Genomic DNA, 10,385 nt, shown 5'->3' on the forward strand with positions numbered 1-10,385 from the left:
AGATTCTTTTCTATTCATCTTTTGTGTTTAGTTTACATGTAAAACAGTCCCAATTTTTGGTGTTTTGAAAGTTGTAATCAATGTAATTGTAACAAAAGTGTGATTTTACTTCAATTTTAATCACCTTTTGATTGTTGATCAAACTTTATAAACTTTATCTTTAACATCATTAGCTTACAAATTTTATATGAGGTTTAACATGATAGTTTGATGTTGTAAAAAAAATTTAAAAAAAATGTTGTTTTGGTTGTAAGAATTATATTTCAGTATTATAAAATTATTTAAATTTTAAAGTTTAAAAACTCTTTTAAGTTCAAAAAAATTGGTTTATTTAAACTTTATTTGATTTTAACAGCCTGCAGACGTATAAAAACAAACAGTCTTCTTATTGCAGACTGCAGACGTTTGGTCCACCTCTTCTGCTGTAGAGGCTTGCAGATGTGGTCTGCAGACTGCAGACATTTTGGCTTCAGAAAAACAAACAGCACCATAATATTCTTGACGAGTTTGGAAAAAGAAAATACAACATTGGATAAGATAAATATTTGTTAAAAATATAAATAAATTATATTTAAATTTATGGTTTAAAAAACAAACAAGCAAAATGTATTTTTTTTAATACTTTTTTTTAAGGAATAACAAATCTAATTTACTTTTAAATTCCGCTTATTTCCTAGACAAAACTTAAACGTCCGCCAAAGTTACAAAACCAAGCTACTAATCATTTTTCCTACAACTTATTTTATTTGGATTTTAACAAGTTTCTATATTAACCAGTTTATACAAAATACGGTTTGAAAATTCACTTCACGGTATGATATGGTTCAATACATATCGATTGAAGGCAAACGGGCAACAAGCTGCGCCGCTAGCCCTTTTTGGATGGCAAAACCAATTCTTTTGAAAACTACATTTGTGGATCTTGGAGATATGACATTAGAATGCATGACCCGTTGGACTCTATTGAGGAGCTCCACCGCCTCTGGTGCGAGAAAACCAAATGTATCGAATGCAAAAGGTACAAACACATGTTGATTTTCTATACATGTATTCTCATGTTTTACCACTTTGCACGCAATGGCTTTCAAAGCGGCATGCCCAGCTGTGAAACCCCTGCTCTCCAAACCAACGAGAGGAGAGACCCCAGTAAGATCCACGCACGCATGCTTCCCTCCTATCCATCCAAAGACCAAAATGTCAGCCGGTCTAAGTGTGGACCTTCCATCCTGTGGGTCCGTCAAAAAGTTCACCGGCGCTTCTTTCTTCACAGAAATACCAGCACGCCGACAAGCATCAAAGAGAACATCCTGAACCACATCATGTCTGTACTTGAAACCAGGGAGCTCTCTACAATGAACCGCGTGTTCCCCAAAGGTATCCAAACATGCCTTGCGGCAAACTGGGCATATCTCGTCAATTGGGAATATGGGAATCATGAGGCGGTAACGAAGGATAGTTCGGTACTCCACAAGAGACATATGCTGGCCAAGACCATCAATAGGGATAGTTAGCAGAAAATCCTGAGCATGAGGTGCCCGCAGACACTCAAAGACTGCTTTCTGTCTAACAGTCATGTCGAAGTCGACTTCCATATCTTGGACGATTTTGCTAAAAAGGGCACACGCCAAAACTTTTTGGGATTTAGGGGGCGGTGTCCTTATTAGTGAAACCGCTACAGTCAAATCCCAGAATCGTATCGCAAAGACGAGTCATAGCACATAGGTAATCCGAGTTCATACCACATACGCCACTGTCACGTAAGATGTGGTCTTGTAATGCCCAAGATTGGGCCCTCGAGGCTACAAATGCGTAGGAGGAAACCTCGTATGCCGAGTACAAACCCAAACCACCAAAACGAATAGGTAAGGAAGCCAAGCGCCACTGAATGTCTCCAAAGAAGGGGCCTCCACATACCACCATATCCTCGATAGACCTGCGCAATCCTTTGTCAAAGAACAAAGCTGCCTCTTCTATGTGTACCGGCTGGCATGTCCTTAAACCAAAGAAAAGTTTTGCAATTCCCATACATGATCGAAGCAAAAGGAGCTCACTTTGCGGGTCACATAGTTGTGGAAGAAGGCCCATCAAATCAACAGCATTGACCGCTCTCTTCATGGCCAGCCCGCTAATAAACCCTGCGTCTTTGCTAACAGCCCCCCCCAAGGAGCTTCACCCCCAAAGAAGGTCTCCCTATATACAAAAGAATAATACTCACTACAAAATTCTAACTTTCACAGGATTGAGTATATTGGTGACTTCGGAACAAAAACATATCGGTGACTTCGAAAAAAAAACGAGTCTTTATCATAATGCCTTTTCACGTCAAAAAAAGATAATTTCACGATTCATATTGTAGGTAGTAATCTGAAAATCCGGTCACATAAATACAATGGACGGAGTCTTTTTTTTCCGACCAACTCAACGAAGGTTCACGTCAATTTTTCTTATTTCTTTCTCTTTCATCTTTTTCAAATTGCAACACTCAACTCATTCAACTACTTGTCACATCATTCTTTTTTATTTAATTAAATTAGAAAATATAAAATAAAATAAAATATAACATTTTTTTTATTTAAAAATAAACGTTTTCTAATTTAAAACAAAAAAAAACTAAAATACTATTAAAAATAATATTTAATTAAAAAACCACACTACAAATAAAAAAATACACGATAATTAAAAAAACACACTTAAAAAAGACAAAATAATTAAAATCTTAAAACGACAATTAAAATTAATTAGTCATCCAAAGTTGGAATGTAACATGTTCAATATAATTAGTAAGATCGCGAAGCTGGTGGTAGGTTTCATCATTGCGCAATTCATGTAGGATTTTTGGACCAGCGACTTCGTCGTTGGGGGGTCGGACTGATGCACAGGAGATATCGCAGTAGCCACATCTTTCAGTATCATATTGTGTAGTATAATACTAGCGTACATAATATTTTTTGTTTTCTTTACCGTCATAGCTCGTGCCGAAATTTTTAATATGTCCCAACATCCTTTAAGAACCCCAAAAGTAGTTATATGTCCTTTCTTGTTGATTCATGTGCCGCCTTGAACCGTTTTTTTTTTGTCGGTTACTGTGTGTAGATATGTCTTCACAAATACAACCCATGTTGGATATATACCATCCGCAAGATAGTAATCATGCTTGTAGTGTTCACCATTCAGATAAAATGAACACTCAGGTCATGTTCCATGATATTTCTCATCAAACAGTGGTGATTGGTAGAGGACGTTCAGATCATTGTTCGAACCAACTACACCGTAATATGCATGGCAAAACCATAAATCTTATGACGTCACCGCTTCTTGAGACATCCCAAAATCAAGGTAAATTTTTTCATTTTTAAAATCATCAAATCCATACATCATAAGTCTCAAAGTCAATCGCAATGCAATGTATCAAATCATCAGAGTAAAATAGTAGTCATCAATGCGGAAGATCATTAGGGGGATAATGATGTGGAGTCAAGTCGGGTCCTTCCCTTTGGAACTGGAAGTAACTGAAAAATTATATGTCAGTTCTAATACCGTAATTAAATGTTTAGAAACCTGAACACATCAAATTTCCTAATTCTAGGTCGGCAACAGACCTTAAATCTAATCAATTAATCGAAATTTAGGCAACCTAAAGCATGTTATAAGTCATTTAGCACATAAGGCAAGTTAGGCATTTTTTCCTAAAGTGAGCTAGTGTTTGTGTCAATTCAAGTGTACTACCTAAGATATAACAGACACACATTTCATGATCATCGCTTAGCATTCTAAGATTAAGTCTAGAAATTCTCTAAATTTCCAGTTCGCTTAAACTAATGCTCTAATACCAACTGTGACACCCTCATTTTTACGACCATAAAAGATCGATTTGTTTATACTTATTAAATCAGAGTATTCTTTTTGGTATACATAGTATACTGTTTGGAAATCCCACTTTAAACACCTCACTAAATCCAGCCTAGACATCATCCCCGTAAGTAGATAAATCAGTATAATGATTTGGAATTACTGATAAATCTTATTTATAAGGTCATAATAACGAGTTATGACTATAAATATAAGTTACACCGAAAGCAAAAGAGTGTATCTTAACTTACAGAGGTTTTAGCGAAAACGAGAAAACGCACGGACATAACTCCAACCCGAATAATTGTTTTCGTTGGGCTCCTAGAGCTCCAGCGTTTCTACTAAAATATTCTAAAAGTTAGGAAGAAAACCTAACTCGAAAGCTAGAGAGGTTAGAGAGAGATTGGAAGGAAATTGGTGTGAAAAGAATGAAAATCGAAGGCTCTATATATAGTAAAGGTGGCGTGCGTCGCTCATGGATATAGGCGCCCCGCTCCTCAGCGCCTTGTTGGCTCCTTTGAGTTTCTGACACGTATCGATCTCTGGTCCTTCCACATCACTCCTTCTAGAAACAGGCCACGTGACCAATTCTTGTGGAGCCACGTATCGCAACCGTGTGGTGCCACGTCACCTTGACTCTTGGGGGAGTGGGCAGCTAACTTGCCACGTGGCGCACTTTGGTGTTGTCACGTCACCAGCACATATATTTTCCTGAAATCTTCGGATGGCCATAACTTTCGCATGTGAGCTCCGTTTTTGACGTTTTTATATCCCCAGAATCCTCTCGACGAGCTCTACAACTTTCATTAGGGTCTCAACATCTAATTCTTGCTCTAACAAAAATTCATTTTTAGAACGGTTTAGACTGTTAAAGTCCGTGCGAAATTCATGACTTCTTCATACAAACTTTGTTCTTGACTGTCTTTATATCAACGGCTTCATATTTACGATATCTTCGATTCTCATTTAGATTGTTTCGGGTAACAATCAACCGATTAGAATTTCGATTTCTATGCCCGTACTTCTGCACTAAAACTTTGAAAAATCATAGCTTCCTCTCATAAAGTCAGATTTTGACGTTCTCTATATGCACGCTCTCAGTTTAACGACTAGTATGACTTTTGTTTAGATCTCTTTGGCTAAAAATCAATTTATCAAAAATTCACTTTTTACGATACACAGAGTCGTGTCGGTTTGATCGCGAAACTTCGAAGAAGCATAACTTCTTCATATGAAGTCGGATTTCAGCATTCTTTATATGTACGGAATCCTTGTCACATATACTACAACTTGGTTAAGATTATTTATCCTAAATAATCTTCTATTAAAAGTGATTTTTTAACGCTTGTTATATTTTAATTGACTTGGCCGAATCTACGAGTGTTACATTAAGCCAATTCCCAACGATCCCACAAGCTCCAATTCTCATATCTGATTTGTCCCAAGGTCTTAATGGATAAATTTTCTAACTTTATCCATTGATACATCACTCTAAGTCAAGATCTCAAGTCAAAGGTCCTTAATGACAACTTTGAAGCATGGAATAACCTATTAAGCACTTAATTCATGAAGTCTTCAATCCAAACCTCCAGAAAGGCTTTAGGGACCCTAATGATCCCTAAAAATACAAAATTTATGTACATACATGCCTCATGCATGTCCTTTCTCAAATCTCGATCAAAAGGTGCAAAATGACCTAAGATCTAAGCAAAATCCTCAAACCACCACCAAAAACTAGATCTATAAGATATGACACTCAAAGGACATAGAGAAGCCATAAATTTGCACACTTCAACACTTCAATCCATTCTAACCACTTCAAAGGAACCAAAACAAGACTTACAACCTAGATCTAAAGAGGAATCATAAAAAGATGGAGACTTGGAGGACTTACACACAATTAATAAGATGAACACAAATGAGAGGTAAGATTTCTTGAGGAAACAAAGAACCATAACTTCTTCTCCTTCCTTCAAAACAACCACAACTTGCAAGGATAAGCTCAAAAGCTTCAAGAGAGCTAGGGTTTGGCCAAAAAGTAGATTTTGAGGTGATGGAGGTTGGGGGTGAAGGAAACCATATCCCCTCGCTTCCTTTAAATAGTGTCCAAGTCTGATATTTAGGTTTTTCAAAAGATCAGGTGTCACGTCGTGATCCTTTCGAAACAATGCAGCCATGCCACGACGTAACGGTGCTTCCCTCATGTTGTGACCACCTTTAAACTCATATGTTTACTTAATTTTTCGTACCTCGAGGATCCGGATGTTACACTTATAGTATCATTGTTGGATATTGATGGTCACCCGTCATGTATTGGGCTCTCAATTATGTTGGGCAGTTCCTCCAATTACAATGTGTGTAGTCAATGCTACTAAGCATTCCAGGAATCCATGTCTAACTTCATGTGCTTCATACAAAAGTTGAATATCAGTGGATGTTGGACGGTGTAAATATCTAGCCTTATACATTTGGACAACACCATAGCAAAAGTTTTCAAGAGCTTCATGAGAAGTTCTTTCTCAGATAATTAGATACTCATCTAACGAATCTAGGTTATAACCCTTCGCTAATTTACGTATTGCTGAGATGCATTATTGTAGTGCATTGAAACTTCTCTGATTTGTTGCATCCCATGTTGAGCTTTCATTTGTTTATTGGATTGGAAAACATGTACTTTTTCTTCCCGGTACCGTTGTCTCAGATCCACTTCTCTGTTGGTTACAATGTGGATGCCGGAAATTTGGTTGGCGAGATCAACCATTTCATTTTTTGTTGACGATGCCAATGTCGCATTCTTTTCGTTTCTTTTCTCTGAGGTGGTGAGTCATCAACATTAAATGGTTGTTGTTGTTGGGGGAATCCGGGAGGATATTATGCATCGAAAGATGTTATGTAGGCGTTGGATGAAGATGTTTTGTGTAATGCCTGGTTTCTGGTATGAATTTATTTCCAACTATTTGCATTTTTCCTGGAGGACTCGTCGAGTTGGAAGCCTCAACTCAACGTGTCGAAGATGTTTTGGCCGCGAGGTTTAATGAGTCAACTCGACGAGTTAAGGTGCCTCAACTCGGCGAGTTGGCAGCTGGGAAGGAAACCCTAATTTTAGGGTTTTGCACCCTATTTAAACACCTTAAGTCCCAGGTGTTGGCCTCATTCCCAGCCTCTATAGCCCCTAACCCTAATCTTGAAACCTTAGAGCCTCTTTGAGTTTTATGAGCTCATTGTGGGTGTGTTTTGGTGTGTTTGAAGCTCATTGAAGGAAGAGAAGCTTGGTGAAAGGTGGTGGTTCAAGTAGGAGCTTTCAGATCTTGATTCTCTGCTCCATTTCCAGCACATTTCGGGTATAAAGTTCTAACCTTGCTTAATATTGGCTTAGATCTCTTTTTCGGTTAGTTTGTATGCTTTTAGCCATGTTTGGGTGGTTGATGGGGTGTAGGACGTCCCAAGTGTTATTCTTTCAGATCTATGATCTCCATGAGCTCTTTTGGCATAAAGGTGCCAACTTTATGGTCTTAAGGGCTTCATGCATTTATTAAGTCCTTCTTATGGCTTCTTTTGAGTATTTGAGCTTCTCCTAGTCATGCATGAGTGTAAAGTTGGAAACTTTACGTATTCATTCAGCTTTTAAGGCCAGGTCTACAGTTTAGGGTTATGCCTTTGGTGATTAAGTGCTTAATGATTAAGCCTTCACCTTTTTAAGCCTAGGGTTTGGGTTTTAAACCTATTTTGGTGGTTCTTAGGGGTAAAGTTGGAAACTTTACCCTTCTTGAGGCCATTTTCAGTTAAGATTTGAGATATGAAGCTCTTAGTTTCGATAAGGTTGGCTTAATGAATTAAGATTTTGGATTTCTGGCGAACTCGGCGAGTTGGATCGGTTTCTTCCCGACTTTGCAAACTAATGGATAAACTCGGCGAGTTGGGTCAACTCGGATAGTTGACTTTGACTTTGACTTTAGTCTTTGACCAAGTTTGACCTATAAGGGGCTTTTGGGTAATTTGTGTTGTACTTAAGGAAACCTTTTATGTTTTGGGGTTGAGTAGAGTCGATATTCGGAGCCGGGATACATTCAACTACCTTTCTGCATTCGATGTGAGTTTCCTTACCAGGTTCAGCGGGTCTAAGGCACCAAGGCCGACCCTCGTTTGGTCATGTTAGTGTAATTGTTATCTGTGTGATACTTGTATGTGCTTGTATATGTATGTCTATTGGGCGGGGCCCGTTATATGAGTGTGGGCGGGGCCCGTATCTCATTCCTATCCGAGTGTGGGCGGGGCCCGTATCTCACTATTACACGAGTGTGGGCGGGGCCTGTATCTCATTGGGTGGGGCCTGTTATCCGAGTGTAGGCGGGCCCCGTATCTCACTATTATCTGAGTGTAGGCGGGGCCCGTATCTCATTATTGCATGTTATGTATGGTATGTGGTATTTTGGGGAAACTCATTAAACTTTGTGCTTACGGTTTTCAGTTTATGTTTCAGGTACTTCCGGTTCCAATGGGAAGAGCTCGGGATGACTGCATCGCACACACCATTGAGATTATGTTAGGATGTTTTACTCTGATTTATGGCAAATTGATACATTGGTTTTATTCAAATGTTTGGATGTTATGGGAAAATACTATTTTATCTATTATTAAATTGAAATTTTTGGGACCATATTTTTGGATGTTTCAAGTTGGTATCAGAGCATTGATTTGAGGGATTCGAGCACACTCTCGGGTGTGTCTGAACTCAAACTAAGGGCTTGGTAGAAATTTTCAAAAGAAAAACATTTTTATAAAAAGGATTTCTAAAAGAGAAAAGGGTGTGGTGCGTGCAATCAGCCGAGCTCAAGTTATCCCAAAATACCTATACATGTTTATATATGATATGAATTGTGAAATTGTGAATCGCATGCTAGATTAGGGCTAAGGATCTAGGAGAGATGTCTTTGTATGCTTGTTATATGAGCTTATAGATTTGCATGCTAGTACTGATCAATCAGTGATAGGATGGCCTAATTAGGTTATGCTCTGTTCTGATTACTTGGTGTTCGAATGCTGCTTGCTTTGTGCTTTTAGGAGTTCTTGCTAATTTCAACTAGTTAATAAGAGAATATGATAAGTTACATATTATGGAAACTAAATAATTTCAGAAGGTTAGGTTTAACTCTATCGGGCAGCTCTTGTTTGAGTCCAACCGTTGTAGTGAGAGACTTCTCATTCGAAGAATTATCTAGTTTTTGTAATATGTAATAATATTCATGAGCTAGTTAGAGGAGGTTAGCGTGAGTTCCTTCTGGATCTGATGGCGGATAGTGGTGTGGAGGTTTCCCTAGGAAAACCTAGGATGAGAGTTAGTGTTGGGAGCCTTAGTTGTGAGGGATTTGTTGGTTATAGAGAAATTTGGTTGAGTTAAGGCATTTCTTGAGGAAAGTACGGATAGATGTGAAAGGTAGTATGGGCCCGTACTACTGGAAGCATAGGATCCGTACTCGATTCAAGGAGGGTTGCAATGAAGCCAGAGAGCGTGTGTAGTTATGATTTCCCCGATATGCGCATTGATGCTTATTCTAATAGTTTTATGGTCTATTTTCAGTATGGTGGTATTGCGAGGCAGGCCAGTGGGCAGTTCCGATGTCGGGGAGGGTTCAGGATCAGGTTCTAGAGTCGGGCAACTTGATGACCAGACGAGGTAGTTCATCTCGTCTGAGATTACGCGCAATATCCCTGATCAGACTCCTGTAATCTTTGGCACGGTCAAGGAGGGTATTTTGGAGATTCTTGATGAGAGATTGAGCGCATTTCGCGCTGAGATTGTGCTTTAATCGGGACGCACTCTCTGACCTTCAGGGAGTTTAGGGCGTGTGGAGCGTCAGACTACCATGGGGCCCAAGGTGGTGGATTCGAGAGGGAAGGTCCAGCAGGGTCGAGGCCTCTGCAGCAAGTGCGGCAGGTAGCACGAGGGGACGTGCAGGGTGGGTGGTTCTGGCTGCTTCAAGTGCAGCCGGACTGTTCATGCCAGCAGGGATTATACTGCTACCACCACCATCACCCCGGTATCTGATCTGATTTACTTTCAGAGCAATCAGAGGGGCCACAAGAGGGCCCAATGTCCGAGTTTGGCTGCAGCAGGACTGGTGTCAGCACCTAATCCTGTGACATTGAGGATTACTGACAGCCGTCAGGGCCGGGCAGATACGCCAGCGGTGAAGAGCAGGGCGTTCCAGCTGACGGCGGAGGAGACGTGTGCAGCTCCCGATGTTTTGACGGGTATGTATCTTCTCCTTATCTATTTATTTATATTGATTTGTTGCTTATGTTTATGTGTTTTATTTTAGGATCGTTCCTTGTGAACGGTATCTCTACCTTGGTGTTATTTGATTCGGGGGCTACCCGATCTTTTGTGTCTCTTTCGCTTAGCAAGAGATTTGTTGGAGCTGGGAGCTAGATCATCCTCTTGATGTAGAGATTGTTGATGATAGGACGGTCAGGGTCGTGAGGGTTCATCGAGATTGTACCCTTCAGTTTTTCAGTGAGCGGTATCCAGTTGATCT

The sequence above is a fragment of the Lactuca virosa genome, chromosome 8 (assembly GCF_052849685.1).
Source record: "Lactuca virosa cultivar CGN04683 chromosome 8, Lactuca_virosa_CGN04683_v6, whole genome shotgun sequence".
Taxonomy (NCBI): Eukaryota; Viridiplantae; Streptophyta; class Magnoliopsida; order Asterales; family Asteraceae; genus Lactuca; species Lactuca virosa.